Source organism: Periplaneta americana, chromosome 14 (genome assembly GCF_040183065.1).
Source record: "Periplaneta americana isolate PAMFEO1 chromosome 14, P.americana_PAMFEO1_priV1, whole genome shotgun sequence".
Taxonomy (NCBI): domain Eukaryota; kingdom Metazoa; phylum Arthropoda; class Insecta; order Blattodea; family Blattidae; genus Periplaneta; species Periplaneta americana.
Genome location: NC_091130.1, coordinates 55,125,559 through 55,151,483, shown reverse-complemented (window position 1 = coordinate 55,151,483; position 25,925 = coordinate 55,125,559). Strand labels below are relative to the sequence as shown.

Here is a 25,925-nt window from a genome sequence, read left to right as displayed (position 1 = left end):
AGCCTTTGGAGCAATATAATGCTAACGCACAAAATTATTGTTGTTAATATTTTATATATTGTTGACGAAAATCTCACAGTAACTAAGGGATAATTATAAGCATTGCCTGGCTTATATTACATAACAAAATGTATAAATAAAACTGATTCACGACTGAGAAATATTTCAAAATGCTAACCCTAACATTGTTGAGATTATCTTAGAAGCAATATAGTGCTATGCTACTCTTACCATTTCTTTATCATCTGACGTATTTTCTTCATCATCTGGCGTATTCTCTGTGACATAATCAGTATCAGCATCACTGTCATCAACAGTTTCACTACTATCACTGCTGCAATTGTCTTCAAAGAGTCGCCTTTTCTCTATTTTCTCTCGGATTTCTGATAAATCAGCCATACTGTGATGTGTGATGGCACTTTCTTGCTCCTAAAATCCTGTGATTATAACAGGCAAGGAAAACAGTGCATATAGGAATCAGAGCTATCTAGCTGAGATAGTGACAACTAGTCAATCATATGTTGTAGTAAACTACATTTGCCAATAGATGACGATGATAACTCAGTTTTAACAAAAATGTGGGTTAGCACTATCTTCCGCCGACCCCTTCAATTTTGGCAACATGTATTTAAATATCATGCAAGAATATAGATACGTGAAATACTTAAATTCCATTACTCGTCCATCATCCAATTCATGTCTTGACCATATTTTCCTAAAAACTGGAAATAACTTAAATTTTATACCTAGAGTTTACGCAAGTGCAATAACAGCTCATTATAATTGAATCCTATAGATTCAAAATCCCCTATATCCACTTTCACAAATTAAAGGATTTTGACAATAACTGATGGCAAACACAGGGAATTTTCAACCTAACAGTGACTTTTAACAAACCTTTTACTTTAAATTTATTGGCTTTTTTAATTCAAACTATATAAGTTTTTTTAAGAAAATATAATATAATATATATTTTTTTCATTATGCATAAATTAAAATTTAATAACATTCAATAACAACGATTAATATCAATTACTTGAGATTAAATATGCATGATATAACATACACCCTTTCGTCATCATTTCAGTCGCACACAATGCACACGCATTGTCTACTGGTCTTTGTGTTCAGTCAACAGCAGCAAGTCTCCCTCTACCAACGTCACAACAAATAATCAATCCCACTCTCAATTCTTCGATCTTCATTAGAATTCATTTTTAGCAAGCAAAATGTGGACATAACTAAGTTCTGAACAAAATGGTCTTTAGGGGGTTTTGATTCTAGAGGATTCAATGACTTTTGCATTTTTGCCAATCAGTAATAGAAATATTAGCAGAGAAGCCACTGAACCTTCGAACAATTATAAGTAATTATAAATCATAAAAGCCTATCTCATATTAATAATATGACTTGGGAATCTATATTCTACAATGAAGACGCAGATACATGTTTCGATAATTTTTATAAAATACTTCGTAACCTTATTTGCAAATATTCTAATCATGTCCCTCTCAAATTCTCAAGTAAGTACAAAAATATCAAACCTTGAATTACCACAGGTATTGTTAAATCAATACGATCTAGAGATAAGTTTCCTAAGCAAGTTAAATGAGACCTATAAAACATTGTTTTATTAAATTATTACAGAAAATTTAAAAATATTCTCACTAATGTAATAAGAAATCGGAGAATCAAATATTGTTCTGAAAAATTTTGCAAAAATAAAAATAATCCAAAGAAATTTTGGCAGACCATAAACGAAGCTACTGACACCCAATGTAATAAAAATACTAATTTAAAGGCAATTATAAGTCGAAATGGAATAAAATTGAAAATTAGAAAACTATTGCAAACGAATTTAACGATTATTTTACTAATGTAGGTCATGACATCACATCTAATATAAAAAAGGAAGTATTTAATACTCATCACTATAAGCTTCTTTATAATAAAAGTTTATCATCTATGTTTATGTTTCCTGTAAATGAATGTGAAATCGTTAATATTGTACATAGTTTAAAAAATAATGTTGCTCCTGGTATTGGTAGTATTACAACAAATACCCTGAAACTTATTATCGAAGCTATTTCTAAACCACTTTTCTTTATATTTGATTTGTGCATATGTGAGAATGTATTTCCCTCAGCCCTAAAACATGATGTGGTGATACCAATTCACAAGTCTGGTGACAAATATAATCTTAATAATTACAGACCCATTTCACTATTACCCCGTCTCTCTAAAGTATTTGAAAAATGTTTGCTTAACTGTGAACAAGTGGTGAGGGAAACTTAGGAACATACTGAGAGCGCTCTATCTGAAAATGGCTCTGAGATGTAAAACTTATACTGTATCTACTTACGCCTAAAAAGGCGAAATCCACAAAATACATGTCGCACAAAGAACCAGCAGTCAACTTTTGTTATACTTTCCTCATCTTCTTCTTCTGCTGCTTGTAGATCTCCAACGGAGCTGGCATGGGATCGCTGGCGTGAGAGCTCGCATGAGATTTTGCATGGGATCCGGCATGGGGCCTCGCAATATATCTGGCATAGGAGCGGGTAATGGGACGTGGCATGGAATCAGGCATGGGAACTGCCATGGGATCGCTGGCATGGGATAAGGTATGGGCACTGGCAATGGGAGCTGGTATGGGATCTGACAAGGGATCTACCATGGGATCACTGGCAAGAGAGCCGGAAATGAGAGCTTGCATGGAATTTCGCATGGGAGATTGCAACGAATCAGGCATGGGAGCTGGCAAGGAATATGACATGGGAGCTGGCATGGGTGTGCTGGCATGGCATCTGCAAGGGATTTCGCATGGGAGGTCGCATGAAACCTTGTAAGGGGTATGGCATAGGATCTAGCAATGGCAGCTAGCATGGGATTTAACAAGGTAATTGGCATGGGAGATAATATGAGATATAACCTTGCAGCGCTGGCATGGGATCTCGCATGGGAGCTGGCAATGGGCGTTGGCATGGGAGCTAACAAGGAAACTGGCACGGGAGCTAATATGGCATCCAGCAATGGGAGCTAGCACTATTACACTATTTTCTGAGATTGTAAACAGTTTTTTCTTCTCTACTGACCCCTCGTTTCGCACTCTTTGTACGATTTGCACTCTCAGTACTTCCCCTGCTATTCCCCGCACTTATTTCATTAATTCATTATTACATATACTTTCAACTTGTCTGAAATCTTAACCTCAATATAACTTTCAAAAAACTATTTTTAACGGGATCTGCAAGTGGAAAAATAAGTTTAAAATTAAAACCAACATAGGTATCACAGTATTCCAAAGTGTACAGGAAAACAAAAAGAAAAACTGTAGGTAAACCAATGCCCTTTTTCGGTAATATCTTACACAAGCTACGTAACTTCTTTGAAAAAGAAAAAAAATCAATATTGCTTTCAGGACAAATAATAAACTCAACAATATTATTCCTAATAAAATACTAAGTCAAAACAATCTAGACAATAGCGGAATATATTTACTAAACAATTTGTAAAAATTCCTGTAGTAAATACATAGATCAAACCAAAAGGAATTTCAGAACCTATTACAGTGAGCATAAAGCAAATTTCAAACAACAGGAATAAATCCAAGTTTGCAATACATTAATGAATAACAATCACGAATTCACGATCACAGCAAATAACTTACAATTAATAATAGCAAATACATAAGCATAGCAGAAGAGAACTACTTTGCAAAACACTTAAATAAATAATAATAAACACTTAATTAACGAACAGTTATCCAACTTAAATACTCCTCTACACAAAATCGTAATAAAATAAATTCTCAGATTGATACAATACTTCTGCCAGATACATAGTTTTCTTCGTGCCAATCACTTTTTGTAAACCTCAGTCGTATTATGCGATCTTACTTGAAGGTTTGTGACCCTCCCCCCAACAACTTCCATGTAAGTATTACATCGAACAGCATTCTTCATACATCACCTTTCACAGTTCATCTACTCATACTCACATTTTTTCTAAAAAACTTCTCTTATTGTGATTGCAGAATTTCTCCTCAAATGTATCATCCAAAATGCTATAATACGATTAAGTTACGTAACACAGCATGTACAACCAGATTGAATATTGATGAAGATACTCAAGATATTTATATTATTCACTGTGTGCCTTACTTCTAAATTATGTAACTGTTTTGAGCAACCATTAAGACCGTTCTACGCACTTATAACATATTCTCTGTTACTATCAAGATAATACTTTATTAGTTTTTGCCTTTAACCATGGCATCACATTTTATAACATGGACTTTGGTTATTCTCTATAACCTATTGATGTTACATTTGTAACACACATTTTAACAATCTAGTAATTATTTTATCATTGTTGTTGTCTTATTGATTCATGCTTATATGTATATTTAAAAGAGTATTTTTTTTTAGAAAACCAGATATTCCTGATAGTGTTCATTTTGTGTTAACTAATTGAACGATACCTGAAGATGCCAATTCATGGCGGAAAAGTTCTTCTCTTGTAGCTTCATCAGTAATGAATTCCATATGTATCTCGTAATTTAATGACTTCGTGCGAACTAGCATCGGCGACATGGGAGCTGGCATGGGATCTAGCAGTAGAAGCTTGCATGGAAGCTAATATGGGATCTGGTTTGGGAGCTGGCAAGGAATCTGGATTGGAATCTAGCATGCGAGCGCAGAAAAGAGATATGGCAATTGGTAGGGAACCTGGCAAGGAATCTGGAATGGGATCTAGCATGGGAGCGCAGGCAAGGAATATGGCAATGGGACCTCGCATGGGACCGCTGGTATGGGATGTTATAAGAGATCTGGGATGGTAGCTAGCTTGGGAGCTGGCATTGGTAGCTTGTATGGCATCTCGGATGGGAGCTGGAATTTTAGTTCGCATAGGATCGCTGGCATGGCATCTGGCAAGGTATCTGTCATGCGATCTAGCATGGCATCTGGCATGCGATCTAACATTAGATATGACATGGAAGTTGGCAGTGGAAGCTGACATGTTATCTAGCATGCTAGCTGACTTGGAATCGCTGGCGAGAGAGCTCGCATGAGACCTTGCAAGGGATCTGGCATGGGGCCTCGCAATAAATCTTGCATGGGAGCGGGTAATGGGACGTGGCATTTAATCAGGCGTGGGAACTGCCATGGGATCGCTGGCAATCGGAGCTAGTATGGGATCTGACGTGGGAGCTGATAAGGGATCTACCTTGGGATCACTGACAAGAGCGACGGAAATAAGAACTTGCATGGGATATCGCATAGGAGAATGCAAGGAATCTGGCATTGGAGCTGGCAAAGAATCTGACATGGGAGATGGCACGGGTGTGCTGGCATGGCATCGGGCAAGGGATTTCGCATGGGAGCTCGCATGAAATCTTGTAAGGGATCTGGCATGGAAGCTGCCATGCGAACTAGTATCGGTGATATGCGAGATAGCATGGGATCTAGCAGTAGCAGCTTGAATGGGAGCTAATGTGGTATCTGGTTTAGGAGCTGACAAGGAATCTGGATTGGTATCTGGCATGGGAGCGCAGACAAGAGATATGGCAATTAGTATGGAACCTGGCAAGGAATCAGGAATGGCATCTAGCATGGGAGCGCAGGCATGGAATATGGCAATGGGAGCTCTCTTGGGACCGCTGGTATGGGATCTTGTAAGGGATCTGCGATGGGAGCTAGCATGGGAGCTGGCAATGTAAGCTGGTATGGAATCTCGGATTGGAGCTGCCATGGGAATTCGCATAGGATCGCTGGCATGGCACATTGCAAGGAATCTGGCATGCGATATAGCATGGGATCTGGCATGGAAGCTGGAAATGGGAGATGAAATGGGATCTAGCATGGTAGCTGAGACGGTAACGCTGGCATGAGAGCTCGCATGAGAGCTTGCAAGGGATCTGGCATGGGGCCTCGCAATATATCTGGCATGGGAGCGGCTAATGGGACGTGGCATGAATTCAGGCATGGTAAGTGCCATGAGATCGCTGGCTTGGGAAATGGCAGTGAGACCTGGTATGGGATCTGACGTGGGAGCTGATAAGGGATCTACCTTGGGATCACTGTCAAGAGAGCCGGAAATTAGAACTTGCATGGGATCTCGGATGGGAGATTGCAAGGAATCTGGCATTGGAACTAGCAAGGAATCTGACATGGGAGCTGGCACGGGTGTGCTGGCATGGCATCTGGCAAGGGATTTCGCATGGGAGCTCGCATGAGACCTTGTAAGTGATCTGGCGTGGAAGCTGTCATGCGAACCAGCATCGATGACATGGGGGCTAGCATGGGATCTAGCAGTAGGAGCTTCCGTGGGACCTAATATGGGATCTGGTTTGGGAGCTGGCAAGGAATCTGAATTGGTATCTAGCATGGGAGCGCAGACAAGAGATGTGGCAATGGGAGCTCGCATGGGAGCAATGGCATGAGATCTGGAATGGGAGCTGGCAATGGGAACTGGTTTATGAGCTGAGATGCGATTTGGAATTAAGCCTGGCATGGGATCTGCCACAGGTTCTGGCACGCAATGTGACACGGGAGGTGGAATGCGATCTGGCATGATATAAAGGTGGCCAGTTGGCCTGGGATCTGGCATGGGAGAATTTTTGGGATGTAGATAGAATATTGTGAAGATAATTGGTGGGAGTGGTGTGACAGCTGGCATGGGTGGTATGGGAGCTGGCATGGGTGGTATGGAAGCTGGCATGGGAGCTGGCCTGGCGTTCGAGAACTGCCTAAAAAGACGAAGTCTACGAAATACATTTCTTAAAAAGGACCAGCAACCAATCTTCGTTATTCGTTCCTCAGCTTCTTCTTCTGCTGGTAGGTGTTCCAATGATGGTGCTGGCATGCGAGCTGCCATGAGTTTTGGCATGGATGGTATGGCCTTCAGGATGGGGATATTTCGATAGTCATCCGTGGCTTCCTTCAACTCCGTCTCGTCATAGAATTGGAAGAAAAAAAGATAACACTCCAGTAATCTCAGATGATTGCACCCCTCCTCCCAGACCTCCTCCTCCCACTTGGTGTACTGGCTGCTGGGCTCAAACAAGTAGTCGCTGCTTGTGCTCTGGGGGACAGCGTGTTCCTTCATCGGCTTTGCCGGCTTGCCAGTTGTATCATGTCCAGCTGGTACAGGCGGAGTCTTCACATACCACGTTGAAGTCGGTCTTCTTGTCCATCTTGTCCATCTTGTCCATCTTCTTGTCCATCTTCTTTTCTTCTCTCCATTGGATTTCGTCATGACACGTCCTTCCCCAGTATCCCCCACCCGGACATCCGATTGGGGGGATAGTTTACGTCCGGAATTTTTTACCAGGGAAAGACTCATCATGGCATTTTTATCATATCACCTTCTTGGGATATATATATGCGGTAGCCTCCCATTGCTATCCGCATACCACTCTCTCTTTCGCATCTTAAAAGATCCCAGGGGGCCCCAGCGTGAAGGTGAGGAGAGTGGATTTGACTAATTAGGCCCTCCGGACTTCACCGAAATTCTCCACAAGGGTTAAATATCAGTTCCATCAGAGTTTTTGACCTGATCTGAGACCAGGAAATCCCAATTAGCTTTTGCCCCCCCCCCGCACGATATATATATAATGTTCAATTTCTCAATATATATCTCTCCACCTGAATATGATTTTTTTTTAAATCGAAAATATTTGTGATAAACTTGTGATGTGAAATAACAGAAAAAATTGTTTTTGTATTATTAAATAAGTTGTTGACTAAAATTATAAAACAATTCATTATTATATGATATGATGTATATTTCTCAATATACTCGGTCCTGCTGACCCTTCACATTTCTGTATTCGGGCCAGCATTTCCTTACTTGCACTATTTACAATTTTAACATTGCCGTGATGTGACCCTTGAAGCCTGTTCTTCATGTCCTTTTCACTTTCACTTACCAAATTCATTTCTTGTCCTATTTCTACATTCATTTCATTCCCCTTTTCATAACTAAACTAAATACTGCCTTCTTGTAAATAACATAATACATTTAACCTTATTTTATATACAACACCTAACCCTTGTAGACTATTTCCCTAAATATTTACCCTATTGTAAACTACACTGACTAAGCACTTCTTATACTACACATTCGCGCTCGTAGCCTAACACATTTGTTTCACTTTATTTATAACAGTATTTGAACAAAACTATTATTCAATAACCCTGAAAAAGTGTCGCTGTTCGATTTCAATTATCCATTACATAACTTACACCTGCTATTGTTTGAACCCACTAATACACCATTTTCTGAGATTGTAAACAGTTTTTTCTTCTCTACTGACCCCTCGTTTCGCACTCATAGTACGATTTGCGCTCTCAGTACTTCCCCTGCTATTCCCCGCACTTATTTCATTAATTCATTATTACATATACTTTCAACTTGTCTGAAATCTTAACCTCAATATAACTTTCAAAAAACTATTTTTAACGGGATCTGCAAGTGGAAAAATAAGTTCAAAACTAAAACCAACATAGGTATCACAGTAACCCAAACTGAACAGGAAAACAAAAAGAAAAACTGTAGGTAAACCAATGCCCTTTTTCGGTAATATCTTACACAAGCTACGTAACTTCTTTGAAAAAGAAAAAAATCAATATTGCTTTCAGGACAAACTCAACAAAATTATTCCTAATAAAATACTAAGTCAAAAAATCTAGACAAAAGCGGAGTATATTTAATAAACAATTTGTAAAAATTGTTGTAGTAAATACATAGATCAAACCAGAAGGAATTTCAGAACCTGTTACAGTGAGCATAAAGCAAATTTCAAACAACAGGAATAAATCCAAGTTTGCAATACATTAATGAATAACAATCACGAATTCACGAACACAGCAAATATCTTACAATTAATAATAGCAAATACATAAGCATAGCAGAAGAGAACTACTTTGCAAAACACTTAAATAAATAATAATAAACATTTAATTAACGAACAGTTATCCAACTTAAATACTCCCCTACACAAAATCGTAACAAAATAAACTCTCAGATTGATCCAGTACTTATGCTAGATACATAGTTTTCTTCGTGCCAATCACGTTTTGTAAACCTCAGTCATATTATGAGATCTTACTCGAAGGTTTGAGACTCTCCCCCCAACAACTTCCATGTAAGTATTACATCGAACAGCATTCTTCATACATCACCTTTCACAGTTCATCTATTCATACTCACATTTTTCTAAAAAAAACTTCTCTTATTGTGATTGCTGAATTTCTCCTCAAATTTATCGTCCAAAATGCTATAATACGATCAAGTTACGTAACACAGCATGTACAACCAGATTGAATATTGATGAAGATACTCAAGATATTTATATTATTCACTGTGTGCCTTACTTCTAAATTATGTAACTGTTTTGAGCAACCATTAAGACCGTTCTACGCACTTATATAATCTGTTACTATCAAGAAAGTCCTTTATTAGTTTTTGCATTTAACCATGGCAACACATTTTATAATATGGACTTTGGTTATTCTCTATAACCTATTGACGTTACATTTGTAACACGCATTTTAACAATCTAGTAGTTATTTTATCATTGTTGTTGTCTTATTGATTCATGCTTATATGTATATTTAAAAGAGTATTTTTTTTTTTTTTAGAAAACCAGATATTCCTGAAAGTGTTCATTTTGTGTTAACTAATTGAACGAGACTTGAAGATGCCATTTCATGGCGAAAACGTTCTTCCCTTGTAGCTTCACCAGTAATGAATTCCATATTTATGTCGTAATTTAATGACTTCATGGTTTATAATAAAGGATAAGTAACTAGAGGGCAAATGAGCAAATACTGGATAACTATTGGTGCCGGACCCCAGACTCATTTTATCGGCGTTATCACCTTCATCTCATTTAGATGCTAAATAACCTAAGATGTTGATACAGCATCGCAAAATAACCTACTAAAAAGAAATAAAATATATGCAAAATGTGACTACAATGCTTAATTGTCGCCACATTGCACAGTGTTTCCAAGAGACTCAAACGCTGACCAAAAATGATTTTTCCATTTTTAGTTTTATGGTCTTTACAATATACCACTTACTATCTCCAAGGACTGGTGGTCATAAAACAGCCAACCTCGTAGCGGGTCTAATTCTCCGCAGTTGTATTCGAACCTCTCAGGCAAGTGCATGAAGTGTCGTTTTCGCTGTGTTGTGGTTGTGTTTTTCAATCAGAATTTCAATTATTATTTTTGTGCATGTATGGTTGATTTTCAGGTAACTGTTATCATAGATTGTTAGAGTTGTGTTTTTGAATTAAGAGTACGTTGTTGTTATTATCATAATGATTAAGTATATTATGCTTGGTTGAGGACATGTAACCATATTACGTACAATTTTATTTTGTGATTCCTTCAGTTCGGTCTTTATGCAGACCAAGAAAAATTGACTCACGTTGCCCCACATTATTATTTCCTTCACTAATGGGTAGTCTGACATGTTTCCTTAATGATGTCGAAAGGTAAAACTGCCCATACTTGCCCCTTTACTTGTCGTTTCATTGTAAAGCCAATAGAAAGCAGCAATAATTAGAGCTATTACAAATGAAAGGTAGCAACGATAGCAGAGGAGGATTAGTTAGACGAATTATGATCGTAGGAGTCATATACGTGAAATCTGTTGAACCTAAAAAAACTTAAAGTGGACCTTAGCAAGCAAGCAATTTTGGCAGACCATAAACGAAGCTATTGACACCCAATGTAATAAAAATACTAATTTAAAGACAATTATATGTCGAAATGGAATAAAATTGAAAATAAGAAAACTAATGCAAACGAATTTAACGATTATTTTACTAATGTAGCTCATGACATCACATCTAAAATAAAAAGGATGTATTTAATACTCATCACTATAAGCTTATTTATAATAAAAGTTTATCATTTATGTTTATGTTCCTGTAAATGAATGTGAAATTGTTAATATTGTACATAGTTTAAAAAATAATGTTGCTCCTGGTATTGGTAGTATTACAACAAATACCCTGAAACTTATTATCGAAGCTATTTCTAAACCACTTTCCTTTATATTTGATTTGTGCATATGTCAGAATGTATTTCCCTCAGCCCTAAAACATGATGTGGTGATACCAATTCACAAGTCTGGTGATAAATATAATCTTAATAATTACAGACCCGTTTCACTATTACCCCGTCTCTCTAAAGTATTTGAAAAAAGTATGCTTAACTGCGAACAAGTGGTGAGGGAAACTTAGGAAAATACTGAGAGCGCTCTATCTGAAAATGGCTCTGAGATATCAAAATTTACACTGTATCTACTTACGCCTAAAAAGGCGAAAAATCCACAAACTACAAAGGACCAGCAGCCAACCTTCCTGATACTTTCCTCATCTTCTTCTTCTTCTTTTGCTGCTTGTATGTCTCCAACGCTGCTGGTATGGGATCGCTGGCATTAGAGCTCGCATGACACTTTGCACGGGATCTGGCATGGGGCCACGCAATATATCTGTCATAGGAGCGGGTAATGTGACGTGGCATGGAATCAGGCATGGGAACTGCCACGGGATCTCTGGCATGGGATAAGGTATGGGAAATGGAAATGGGCGCTGGTATGGGATCTGACAACGGATATATCATGGGATCACTGGCAAGAGAGCCGGAAATGAGAGCTTGCATGGAATCTCGCATGGGAGATTGCAAGGAATCAGGCATGGGAGCTGGCAAGGAATCTGACATGGGAGCTGGCATGCGTGTGCTGGCATGGCATCTACAAGGAATTTCGCATGGGAGCTCGCATGAAACTTTGTAAGGGATATAGCATAGGATCTAGCAATGGGGGATAGCATGGGATTTAACAAGGAAACTGGCATGGGGGATAATATGAGATACAGCCTTGCAGCGCTGGCATGGGATCTCGCATGGGAGCTGGCAATGGGCGTTGGCATTGGAGCTAACAAGTAACCTGGCATGGGAGCTAATATGGGATCTAGCAATGGGAGCTAGCATGGAATTTAACAAGGAAACTGGCATGGTAGCTAATATGGGGTATAGCTTTGCAGGGCTGGCATGGGATCTCGCATAGCAACTGGCAATGGGCGTTGGCATTGGAGCTAACAAGGAAACTGGCATGGGAGCTAATAAGGGATCTAGCATGGGAGCGCTAGCATTGGAGCTGCAAATGGGATATGGTACGCGATCTGGCAAGGAAACTAGAATGGGATCTAGCATAGGAGCGTAAGCGAAGGATATGGCAATGGGAGCTCGCATGGGAGCACTGGCATGGGATCTTGCATCGGTGCTAGCAAGGGAGCAGACAATGGAAGCTGGTATGACATCTCGGATGGAAGCTATCATGGGAGTTCGCATGGGATCGCCGGAATGGCATATGGCAAAGGATCTGGCATGCGATCTAGCATGGGATCTGGCATGCGATCTAACATGGGATCTGGCATGGAAGCTGGCAATGGGTGCTGACACGGGATCTAGCATGGTAGCTGACATGGAATCGCTGGCATGACAGCTCGCATGAGACCTTGCAAAGGATCTGGTTTGGGGCCTCGCAATATATCTAGCATGGGAGCGGCTAATGGGACGTGGCATGGAATCATGCATGGGAACTGCCATGGAATCCCTGGCATGGGAACTGGCAATGGGAGCTGATATGGTATCTGACGTGGGAGCTGATAAGGTGTCTACCATGAGATCACTGGCAAGAGAGCCGGAAATGAGAGCTTGCATGGGATCTCGCATGCGAGATTGCAAGGAATCTGGCATGGGAGTTTGCAAGGAATCTGACATGGAAGCTAGCACGGGTGTGCTGGCATGGCATCTGCAAAGGGATTTCGCATGAAACCTTGTAAGGGAAATGGCATAGAATCTAGCAATGGGAGCTAGCATGGGATTTAGCAAGGAAATTGGCATGGGAGCTAATATGAGATATAGCATTGCAGCGCTTGCATGGGATCTGGCAATGGTATCTGGTATGGGACGTGGTAAGGAACGTTGAATGAGTTCTAGCATGGGAGTGCGTTCAAGGGATATGGCAATGAGAGCTCGCATGGGAGCGTTGGTATGGGATCTTGCAAGGGATCTGGGATGGGGGCAGGCATGGGAGCTGGCAATAGAAGCTGGTATGTAATCTCGGATCGGAGCTGCCATGGGAGTTCGCATGGAAACGCTGGCATGGCAGCTGGCAAGGGATATGGCATGCGTACTGGCATGCGATCTAGCATGGGTTCTGCCATGGAAGCTGGCAATGGGAGCTGACATGGGATCAAGCATGGTAGGTGACATGGAATCGCTTGCATGAGAGCTCGCGTGAGACCTTGCACGGAATCTGGCATGGAGCCTCGCAATATATCTGCCATAGGAGCGGGTAATGGGACGTGGCATGGTAGCTAGAATGGGAACTGCTATGGGATCGGTGGCATGGGATATGTTATGGGAACTAGCAATGGGAGCTGGTATGGAATCTGACGTGGGAGCTGATAAGGGATCTACTATGAGATCACTGGCAATAGAGCCGGAAATGAGAGCTTGCATGGGATCTCTCATGGGAGATTGCAAGGAATCTGGCATGGGAGCTGGCAAGGAATCTGACATGGGTGCTGGCACCAGTGTGCTGGCATGGCATCTGCAAAGGGATTTCGCATGGGAGCTCGCATGAGATCTTGTATGGAATCTGGCATGAAAGCTGACATGCGAACTAGCATCGGTGACATGGGAGCTCGCATGGGATCTAGCAGTAGAAGCTTGCATGGAAGCTAATATGGGATCTGGTTTGGGAGCTGGCAAGGAATCTGGATTGGAATCTAGCATGCGAGCGCAGAAAAGAGATATGGCAATTGGTAGGGAACCTGGCAAGGAATCTGGAATGGGATCTAGCATGGGAGCGCAGGCAAGGAATATGGCAATGGGACCTCGCATGGGACCGCTGGTATGGGATGTTATAAGAGATCTGGGATGGGAGCTAGCATGGGAGCTGGCATTGGTAGCTTGTATGGCATCTCGGATGGGAGCTGCCATGTTAGTTCGCATAGGATCGCTGGCATGGCATCTGGCAAGGTATCTGTCATGCGATCTAGCATGGCATCTGGCATGCGATCTAACATGAGATATGACATGGAAGTTGGCAGTGGGAGCTGACATGTTATCTAGCATGGTAGCTGACTTGGAATCGCTGGCGAGAGAGCTCGCATGAGACCTTGCAAGGGATCTGGCATGGGGCCTCGCAATAAATCTTGCATGGGAGCGGTTAATGGGACGTGGCATTTAATCAGGCGTGGGAACTGCCATGGGATCGCTGGCAATCGGAGCTAGTATGGGATCTGACGTGGGAGCTGATAAGGGATCTACCTTGGGATCACTGACAAGAGCGACGGAAATAAGAACTTGCATGGGATATCGCATAGGAGAATGCAAGGAATCTGGCATTGGAGCTGGCAAAGAATCTGACATGGGAGATGGCACGGGTGTGCTGGCATGGCATCGGGCAAGGGATTTCGCATGGGAGCTCGCATGAAATCTTGTAAGGGATCTGGCATGGAAGCTGCCTTGCGAACTAGTATCGGTGATATGCGAGATAGCATGGGATCTAGCAGTAGCAGCTTGAATGGGAGCTAATGTGGTATCTGGTTTAGGAGCTGACAAGGAATCTGGATTGGTATCTGGCATGGGAGCGCAGACAAGAGATATGGCAATTAGTATGGGACCTGGCAAGGAATCAGGAATGGCATCTAGCATGGGAGCGCAGGCATGGAATATGGCAATGGGAGCTCTCTTGGGACCGCTGGTATGGGATCTTGTAAGGGATCTGCGATGGGAGCTAGCATGGGAGCTGGCAATGTAAGCTGGTATGGCATCTCGGATTGGAGCTGCCATGGGAATTCGCATAGGATCGCTGGCATGGCACATTGCAAGGAATCTGGCATGCGATATAGCATGGGATCTGGCATGGAAGCTGGAAATGGGAGATGAAATGGGATCTAGCATGGTAGCTGAGACGGTAACGCTGGCATGAGAGCTCGCATGAGACCTTGCAAGGGATCTGGCATGGGGCCCCGCAATATATCTGGCATGGGAGCGGCTAATGGGACGTGGCATGAATTCAGGCATTTTAAGTGCCATGAGATCGCTGGCTTGGGAACTGGCAGTGAGACCTGGTATGGGATCTGACGTGGGAGCTGATAAGGGATCTACCTTGGGATCACTGTCAAGAGAGCCGGAAATTAGAACTTGCGTGGGATCTCGGATGGGAGATTGCAAGGAATCTGGCATTGGAACTAGCAAGGAATCTGACATGGGAGCTGGCACGGGTGTGCTGGCATGGCATCTGGCAAGGGATTTCGCATGGGAGCTCGCATGAGACCTTGTAAGTGATCTGGCGTGGAAGCTGTCATGCGAACCAGCATCGATGACATGGGGGCTAGCATGGGATCTAGCAGTAGGAGCTTCCGTGGGACCTAATATGGGATCTGGTTTGGGAGCTGGCAAGGAATCTGAATTGGTATCTAGCATGGGAGCGCAGACAAGAGATGTGGCAATGGGAGCTCGCATGGGAGCAATGGCATGAGATCTGGAATGGGAGCTGGCAATGGGAACTGGTTTATGAGCTGAGATGCGTTTTGGAATTAAGCCTGGCATGGGATCTGGCACAGGTTCTGGCACAGGTTCTGGCACGCAATGTGACACGGGAGGTGGAATGCGATCTGGCATGATATAAAGGTGGCCAGTTGGCCTGGGATCTGGCATGGGAGAATTTTTGGGATGTAGATAGAATATTGTGAAGATAATTGGTGGGAGTGGTGTGACAGCTGGCATGGGTGGTATGGGAGCTGGCATGGGTGGTATGGAAGCTGGCATGGGAGCTGGCCTGGCGTTCGAGAACTGCCTAAAAAGACGAAGTCTACGAAATACATTTCTTAAAAAGGACCAGCAACCAATCTTCGTTATTCGTTCCTCAGCTTCTTCTTCTGCTGGTAGGTGTTCCAATGATGGTGCTGGCATGCGAGCTGCCATGAGTTTTGGCATGGATGGTATGGCCTTCAGGATGGGGATATTTCGATAGTCATCCGTGGCTTCCTTCAACTCCGTCTCGTCATAGAATTGGAAGAAAAAAAGATAACACTCCAGTAATCTCAGATGATTGCACCCCTCCTCCCAGACCTCCTCCTCCCACTTGGTGTACTGGCTGCTGGGCTCAAACAAGTAGTCGCTGCTTGTGCTCTGGGGGGCAGCGTGTTCCTTCATCGGCTTTGCCGGCTTGCCAGTTGTATCATGTCCAGCTGGTACAGGCGGAGTCTTCACATACCACGTTGAAGTCGGTCTTCTTGTCCATCTTGTCCATCTTGTCCATCTTCTTGTCCATCTTCTTTTCTTCTCTCCATTGGATTTCGTCATGACACGTCCTTCCCCAGTATCCCCCACCCGGACATCCGATTGGGGGGATAGTTTACGTCCGGAATTTTTTACCAGGGAAAGACTCATCATGGCATTTTTATCATATCATCTTCTTGGGATATATATATATGCGGTAGCCTCCCATTGCTATCCGCATACCACTCTCTCTTTCGCATTTTAAAAGATCCCAGGGGGCCCCAGCGTGAAGGTGAGGAGAGTGGATTTGACTAATTAGGCCCTCCGGACTTCACCGAAATTCTCCACAAGGGTTAAATATCAGTTCCATCAGGGTTTTTGACCTGATCTGAGACCAGGAAATCCCAATTAGCTTTTGCCCCCCCCGCACGATATATATATAATGTTCAATTTCTCAATATATATCTCTCCACCTGAATATGATTTTTTTTTAAATCGAAAATATTTGTGATAAACTTGTGATGTGAAATAACAGAAAAAATTGTTTTTGTATTATTAAATAAGTTGTTGACTAAAATTATAAAACAATTCATTATTATATGATATGATGTATATTTCTCAATATACTCGGTCCTGCTGACCCTTCACATTTCTGTATTCGGGCCAGCATTTCCTTACTTGCACTATTTACAATTTTAACATTGCCGTGATGTGACCCTTGAAGCCTGTTCTTCATGTCCTTTTCACTTTCACTTACCCAATTCATTTCTTGTCCTATTTCTACATTCATTTCATTCCCCTTTTCATAACTAAACTAAATACTGCCGTCTTGTAAATAACATAATACATTTAACCTTATTTTATATACAACACCTAACCCTTGTAGACTATTTCCCTAAATATTTACCCTATTGTAAACTACACTGACTAAGCACTTCTTATACTACACATTCGCGCTCGTAGCCTAACACATTTGTTTCACTTTATTTATAACAGTATTTGAACAAAACTATTATTCAATAACCCTGAAAAAGTGTCGCTGTTCGATTTCAATTATCCATTACATAACTTACACCTGCTACTGTTTGAACCCACTAATACACCATTTTCTGAGATTGTAAACAGTTTTTTCTTCTCTACTGACCCCTCGTTTCGCACTCATAGTACGATTTGCGCTCTCAGTACTTCCCCTGCTATTCCCCGCACTTATTTCATTAATTCATTATTACATATACTTTCAACTTGTCTGAAATCTTAACCTCAATATAACTTTCAAAAAACTATTTTTAACGGGATCTGCAAGTGGAAAAATAAGTTCAAAACTAAAACCAACATAGGTATCACAGTAACCCAAACTGAACAGGAAAACAAAAAGAAAAACTGTAGGTAAACCAATGCCCTTTTTCGGTAATATCTTACACAAGCTACGTAACTTCTTTGAAAACGAAAAAAATCAATATTGCTTTCAGGACAAACTCAACAAAATTATTCCTAATAAAATACTAAGTCAAAAAATCTAGACAATAGCGGAGTATATTTAATAAACAATTTGTAAAAATTGTTGTAGTAAATACATAGATCAAACCAGAAGGAATTTCAGAACCTGTTACAGTGAGCATAAAGCAAATTTCAAACAACAGGAATAAATCCAAGTTTGCAATACATTAATGAATAACAATCACGAATTCACGAACACAGCAAATATCTTACAATTAATAATAGCAAATACATAAGCATAGCAGAAGAGAACTACTTTGCAAAACACTTAAATAAATAATAATAAACATTTAATTAACGAACAGTTATCCAACTTAAATACTCCCCTACACAAAATCGTAACAAAATAAACTCTCAGATTGATCCAGTACTTATGCTAGATACATAGTTTTCTTCGTGCCAATCACGTTTTGTAAACCTCAGTCATATTATGAGATCTTACTCGAAGGTTTGAGACCCTCCCCCCAACAACTTCCATGTAAGTATTACATCGAACAGCATTCTTCATACATCACCTTTCACAGTTCATCTATTCATACTCACATTTTTCTTAAAAAAACTTCTCTTATTGTGATTGCTGAATTTCTCCTCAAATTTATCGTCCAAAATGCTATAATACGATCAAGTTACGTAACACAGCATGTACAACCAGATTGAATATTGATGAAGATACTCAAGATATTTATATTATTCACTGTGTGCCTTACTTCTAAATTATGTAATTGTTTTGAGCAACCATTAAGACCGTTCTACGCACTTATATAATCTGTTACTATCAAGAAAGTCCTTTATTAGTTTTTGCATTTAACCATGGCAACACATTTTATAATATGGACTTTGGTTATTCTCTATAACCTATTGACGTTACATTTGTAACACGCATTTTAACAATCTAGTAGTTATTTTATCATTGTTGTTGTCTTATTGATTCATGCTTATATGTATATTTAAAAGAGTATTTTTTTTTTTTAGAAAACCAGATATTCCTGAAAGTGTTCATTTTGTGTTAACTAATTGAACGAGACTTGAATATGCCATTTCATGGCGAAAACGTTCTTCCCTTGTAGCTTCACCAGTAATGAATTCCATATTTATGTCGTAATTTAATGACTTCATGGTTTATAATAAAGGATAAGTAACTAGAGGGCAAATGAGCAAATACTGGATAACTATTGGTGCCGGACCCCAGACTCATTTTATCGGCGTTATCACCTTCATCTCATTTAGATGCTAAATAACCTAACATGTTGATACAGCATCGCAAAATAACCTACTAAAAAGAAATAAAATATATGCAAAATGTGACTACAATGCTTAATTGTCGCCACATTGCACAGTGTTTCCAAGAGACTCAAACGCTAACCAAAAATGATTTTTCCATTTTTAGTTTTATGGTCTTTACAATATACCCCTTACTATCTCCAAGGACTGGTGGTCATAAAACAGCCAACCTCGTAGCGGGTCTAATACTCCGCAGTTGTATTCGAACCTCTCAGGCAAGTGCATGAAGTGTCGTTTTCGCTGTGTTGTGGTTGTGTTTTTCAATCAGAATTTCAATTATTATTTTTGTGCATGTATGGTTGATTTTCAGGTAACTGTTATCATAGATTGGTAGAGTTGTGTTTTTGAATTAAGAGTACGTTGTTGTTATTATCATAATGATTAAGTATATTATGCTTGGTTGAGGACATGTAACCATATTACGTACAATTTTATTTTGTGATTCCTTCAGTTCGGTCTTTATGCAGACCAAGAAAAATTGACTCACGTTGCCCCACATTATCATTTCCTTCACTAATGGGTAGTCTGACATGTTTCCTTAATGATGTCGAAAGGTAAAACTGCCCATACTTGCCCCTTTACTTGTCGTTTCATTGTAAAGCCAATAGAAAGCAGCAATAATTAGAGCTATTACAAATGAAAGGTAGCAACGATAGCAGAGGAGGATTAGTTAGACGAATTATGATCGTAGGAGTCATATACGTGAAATCTGTTGAACCTAAAAAAACTTAAAGTGGACCTTAGCAAGCAAGCAATTTTGGCAGACCATAAACGAAGCTATTGACACCCAATGTAATAAAAATACTAATTTAAAGACAATTATATGTCGAAATGGAATAAAATTGAAAATAAGAAAACTAATGCAAACGAATTTAACGATTATTTTACTAATGTAGCTCATGACATCACATCTAAAATAAAAAGGAAGTATTTAATACTCATCACTATAAGCTTATTTATAATAAAAGTTTATCATTTATGTTTATGTTCCTGTAAATGAATGTGAAATTGTTAATATTGTACATAGTTTAAAAAATAATGTTGCTCCTGGTATTGGTAGTATTACAACAAATACCCTGAAACTTATTATCGAAGCTATTTCTAAACCACTTTCCTTTATATTTGATTTGTGCATATGTCAGAATGTATTTCCCTCAGCCCTAAAACATGATGTGGTGATACCAATTCACAAGTCTGGTGATAAATATAATCTTAATAATTACAGACCCGTTTCACTATTACCCCGTCTCTCTAAAGTATTTGAAAAAAGTATGCTTAACTGCGAACAAGTGGTGAGGGAAACTTAGGAAAATACTGAGAGCGCTCTATCTGAAAATGGCTCTGAGATATCAAAATTTACACTGTATCTACTTACGCCTAAAAAGGCGAAAAATCCACAAACTACAAAGGACCAGCAGCCAACCTTCCTGATACTTTCCTCATCTTCTTCTTCTTCTTTTGCTGCTTGTATGTCTCCAACGCTGCTGGTATGGGATCGCTGGCATTAGAGCTCGCATGAGACTTTGCACGGGATCTGGCATGGGGCCACGCAATATATCTGTCATAGGAGCGGGTAATGTGACGTGGCATGGAATCAGGCATGGGAACTGCCACGGGATCTCTGGCATGGGATAAGGTATGGGAAATGGAAATGGGCGCTGGTATGGGATCTGACAACGGATATATCATGGGATCACTGGCAAGAGAGCCGGAAATGAGAGCTTGCATGGAATCTCGCATGGGAGATTGCAAGGAATCAGGCATGGGAGCTGGCAAGGAATCTGACATGGGAGCTGGCATGCGTGTGCTGGCATGGCATCTACAAGGGATTTCGCATGGGAGCTCGCATGAAACTTTGTAAGGGATATAGCATAGGATCTAGCAATGGGGGATAGCATGGGATTTAACAAGGAAACTGGCATGGGGGATAATATGAGATACAGCCTTGCAGCGCTGGCATGGGATCTCGCATGGGAGCTGGCAATGGGCGTTGGCATTGGAGCTAACAAGTAACCTGGCGTGGGAGCTAATATGGGATCTAGCAATGGGAGCTAGCATGGGATTTAACAAGGAAACTGGCATGGTAGCTAATATGGGGTATAGCTTTGCAGGGCTGGCATGGGATCTCGCATAGCAACTGGCAATGGGCGTTGGCATTGGAGCTAACAAGGAAACTGGCATGGGAGCTAATAAGGGATCTAGCATGGGAGCGCTAGCATTGGAGCTGCAAGTGGGATATGGTACGCGATCTGGCAAGGAAACTAGAATGGGATCTAGCATAGGAGCGTAAGCGAAGGATATGGCAATGGGAGCTCGCATGGGAGCACTGGCATGGGATCTTGCATCGGTGCTAGCAAGGGAGCAGACAATGGAAGCTGGTATGACATCTCGGATGGAAGCTATCATGGGAGTTCGCATGGGATCGCCGGAATGGCATATGGCAAAGGATCTGGCATGCGATCTAGCATGGGATCTGGCATGCGATCTAACATGGGATCTGGCATGGAAGCTGGCAATGGGAGCTGACACGGGATCTAGCATGGTAGCTGACATGGAATCGCTGGCATGACAGCTCGCATGAGACCTTGCAAAGGATCTGGTTTGGGGCCTCGCAATATATCTAGCATGGGAGCGGCTAATGGGACGTGGCATGGAATCATGCATGGGAACTGCCATGGAATCCTTGGCATGGGAACTGGCAATGGGAGCTGATATGGTATCTGACGTGGGAGCTGATAAGGTGTCTACCATGAGATCACTGGCAAGAGAGCCGGAAATGAGAGCTTGCATGGGATCTCGCATGCGAGATTGCAAGGAATCTGGCATGGGAGTTTGCAAGGAATCTGACATGGAAGCTAGCACGGGTGTGCTGGCATGGCATCTGCAAAGGGATTTCGCATGAAACCTTGTAAGGGAAATGGCATAGAATCTAGCAATGGGAGCTAGCATGGGATTTAGCAAGGAAATTGGCATGGGAGCTAATATGAGATATAGCATTGCAGCGCTTGCATGGGATCTGGCAATGGTATCTGGTATGGGACGTGGTAAGGAACGTTGAATGAGTTCTAGCATGGGAGTGCGTTCAAGGGATATGGCAATGAGAGCTCGCATGGGAGCGTTGGTATGGGATCTTGCAAGGGATCTGGGATGGGGGCAGGCATGGGAGCTGGCAATAGAAGCTGGTATGTAATCTCGGATCGGAGCTGCCATGGGAGTTCGCATGGAAACGCTGGCATGGCAGCTGGCAAGGGATATGGCATGCGTACTGGCATGCGATCTAGCATGGGTTCTGCCATGGAAGCTGGCAATGGGAGCTGACATGGGATCAAGCATGGTAGGTGACATGGAATCGCTTGCATGAGAGCTCGCGTGAGACCTTGCACGGAATCTGGCATGGAGCCTCGCAATATATCTGCCATAGGAGCGGGTAATGGGACGTGGCATGGTAGCTAGAATGGGAACTGCTATGGGATCGGTGGCATGGGATATGTTATGGGAACTAGCAATGGGAGCTGGTATGGAATCTGACGTGGGAGCTGATAAGGGATCTACTATGAGATCACTGGCAATAGAGCCGGAAATGAGAGCTTGCATGGGATCTCTCATGGGAGATTGCAAGGAATCTGGCATGGGAGCTGGCAAGGAATCTGACATGGGTGCTGGCACCAGTGTGCTGGCATGGCATCTGCAAAGGGATTTCGCATGGGAGCTCGCATGAGATCTTGTATGGAATCTGGCATGAAAGCTGACATGCGAACTAGCATCGGTGACATGGGAGCTGGCATGGGATCTAGCAGTAGAAGCTTGCATGGAAGCTAATATGGGATCTGGTTTGGGAGCTGGCAAGGAATCTGGATTGGAATCTAGCATGCGAGCGCAGAAAAGAGATATGGCAATTGGTAGGGAACCTGGCAAGGAATCTGGAATGGGATCTAGCATGGGAGCGCAGGCAAGGAATATGGCAATGGGACCTCGCATGGGACCGCTGGTATGGGATGTTATAAGAGATCTGGGATGGGAGCTAGCATGGGAGCTGGCATTGGTAGCTTGTATGGCATCTCGGATGGGAGCTGCCATGTTAGTTCGCATAGGATCGCTGGCATGGCATCTGGCAAGGTATCTGTCATGCGATCTAGCATGGCATCTGGCATGCGATCTAACATGAGATATGACATGGAAGTTGGCAGTGGGAGCTGACATGTTATCTAGCATGGTAGCTGACTTGGAATCGCTGGCGAGAGAGCTCGCATGAGACCTTGCAAGGGATCTGGCATGGGGCCTCGCAATAAATCTTGCATGGGAGCGGTTAATGGGACGTGGCATTTAATCAGGCGTGGGAACTGCCATGGGATCGCTGGCAATCGGAGCTAGTATGGGATCTGACGTGGGAGCTGATAAGGGATCTACCTTGGGATCACTGACAAGAGCGACGGAAATAAGAACTTGCATGGGATATCGCATAGGAGAATGCAAGGAATCTGGCATTGGAGCTGGCAAAGAATCTGACATGGGAGATGGCACGGGTGTGCTGGCATGGCATCGGGCAAGGGATTTCGCATGGGAGCTCGCATGAAATCTTGTAAGGGATCTGGCATGGAAGCTGCCATGCGAACTAGTATCGGTGATATGCGAGATAGCATGGGATCTAGCAGTAGCAGCTTGAATGGGAGCTAATGTGGTATCTGGTTTAGGAGCTGACAAGGAATCTGGATTGGTATCTGGCATGGGAGCGCAGACAAGAGATATGGCAATTAGTATGGGACCTGGCAAGGAATCAGGAATGGCATCTAGCATGGGAGCGCAGGCATGGAATATGGCAATGGGAGCTCTCTTGGGACCGCTGGTATGGGATCTTGTAAGGGATCTGCGATGGGAGCTAGCATGGGAGCTGGCAATGTAAGCTGGTATGGCATCTCGGATTGGAGCTGCCATGGGAATTCGCATAGGATCGCTGGCATGGCACATTGCAAGGAATCTGGCATGCGATATAGCATGGGATCTGGCATGGAAGCTGGAAATGGGAGATGAAATGGGATCTAGCATGGTAGCTGAGACGGTAACGCTGGCATGAGAGCTCGCATGAGACCTTGCAAGGGATCTGGCATGGGGCCCCGCAATATATCTGGCATGGGAGCGGCTAATGGGACGTGGCATGAATTCAGGCATTTTAAGTGCCATGAGATCGCTGGCTTGGGAACTGGCAGTGAGACCTGGTATGGGATCTGACGTGGGAGCTGATAAGGGATCTACCTTGGGATCACTGTCAAGAGAGCCGGAAATTAGAACTTGCATGGGATCTCGGATGGGAGATTGCAAGGAATCTGGCATTGGAACTAGCAAGGAATCTGACATGGGAGCTGGCACGGGTGTGCTGGCATGGCATCTGGCAAGGGATTTCGCATGGGAGCTCGCATGAGACCTTGTAAGTGATCTGGCGTGGAAGCTGTCATGCGAACCAGCATCGATGACATGGGGGCTAGCATGGGATCTAGCAGTAGGAGCTTCCGTGGGACCTAATATGGGATCTGGTTTGGGAGCTGGCAAGGAATCTGAATTGGTATCTAGCATGGGAGCGCAGACAAGAGATGTGGCAATGGGAGCTCGCATGGGAGCAATGGCATGAGATCTGGAATGGGAGCTGGCAATGGGAACTGGTTTATGAGCTGAGATGCGTTTTGGAATTAAGCCTGGCATGGGATCTGGCACAGGTTCTGGCACAGGTTCTGGCACGCAATGTGACACGGGAGGTGGAATGCGATCTGGCATGATATAAAGGTGGCCAGTTGGCCTGGGATCTGGCATGGGAGAATTTTTGGGATGTAGATAGAATATTGTGAAGATAATTGGTGGGAGTGGTGTGACAGCTGGCATGGGTGGTATGGGAGCTGGCATGGGTGGTATGGAAGCTGGCATGGGAGCTGGCCTGGCGTTCGAGAACTGCCTAAAAAGACGAAGTCTACGAAATACATTTCTTAAAAAGGACCAGCAACCAATCTTCGTTATTCGTTCCTCAGCTTCTTCTTCTGCTGGTAGGTGTTCCAATGATGGTGCTGGCATGCGAGCTGCCATGAGTTTTGGCATGGATGGTATGGCCTTCAGGATGGGGATATTTCGATAGTCATCCGTGGCTTCCTTCAACTCCGTCTCGTCATAGAATTGGAAGAAAAAAAGATAACACTCCAGTAATCTCAGATGATTGCACCCCTCCTCCCAGACCTCCTCCTCCCACTTGGTGTACTGGCTGCTGGGCTCAAACAAGTAGTCGCTGCTTGTGCTCTGGGGGGCAGCGTGTTCCTTCATCGGCTTTGCCGGCTTGCCAGTTGTATCATGTCCAGCTGGTACAGGCGGAGTCTTCACATACCACGTTGAAGTCGGTCTTCTTGTCCATCTTGTCCATCTTGTCCATCTTCTTGTCCATCTTCTTTTCTTCTCTCCATTGGATTTCGTCATGACACGTCCTTCCCCAGTATCCCCCACCCGGACATCCGATTGGGGGGATAGTTTACGTCCGGAATTTTTTACCAGGGAAAGACTCATCATGGCATTTTTATCATATCATCTTCTTGGGATATATATATATATGCGGTAGCCTCCCATTGCTATCCGCATACCACTCTCTCTTTCGCATTTTAAAAGATCCCAGGGGGCCCCAGCGTGAAGGTGAGGAGAGTGGATTTGACTAATTAGGCCCTCCGGACTTCACCGAAATTCTCCACAAGGGTTAAATATCAGTTCCATCAGAGTTTTTGACCTGATCTGAGACCAGGAAATCCCAATTAGCTTTTGCCCCCCCCCGCACGATATATATATAATGTTCAATTTCTC

The 25,925-nt window shown here is 42.5% G+C and overlaps 1 protein-coding gene across 3 annotated transcripts in view; it reads right to left on the bottom strand.

Annotated features, from left to right (window-relative positions):
* Positions 1–25,925, bottom strand: part of LOC138713306 (uncharacterized) — a 252,022-nt gene that overhangs the window by 49,197 nt on the left and 176,900 nt on the right. The window contains exon 3 of one of the 3 annotated variants that reach the window (XR_011335831.1): positions 232–437. The exons of the other annotated variants lie outside the window; for them this stretch is intronic. The gene's annotated coding sequence lies outside the window, so the exon portion shown is untranslated. The remainder of the gene's footprint in view (positions 1–231; positions 438–25,925) is intronic. 3 annotated transcript variants of the gene reach the window in all.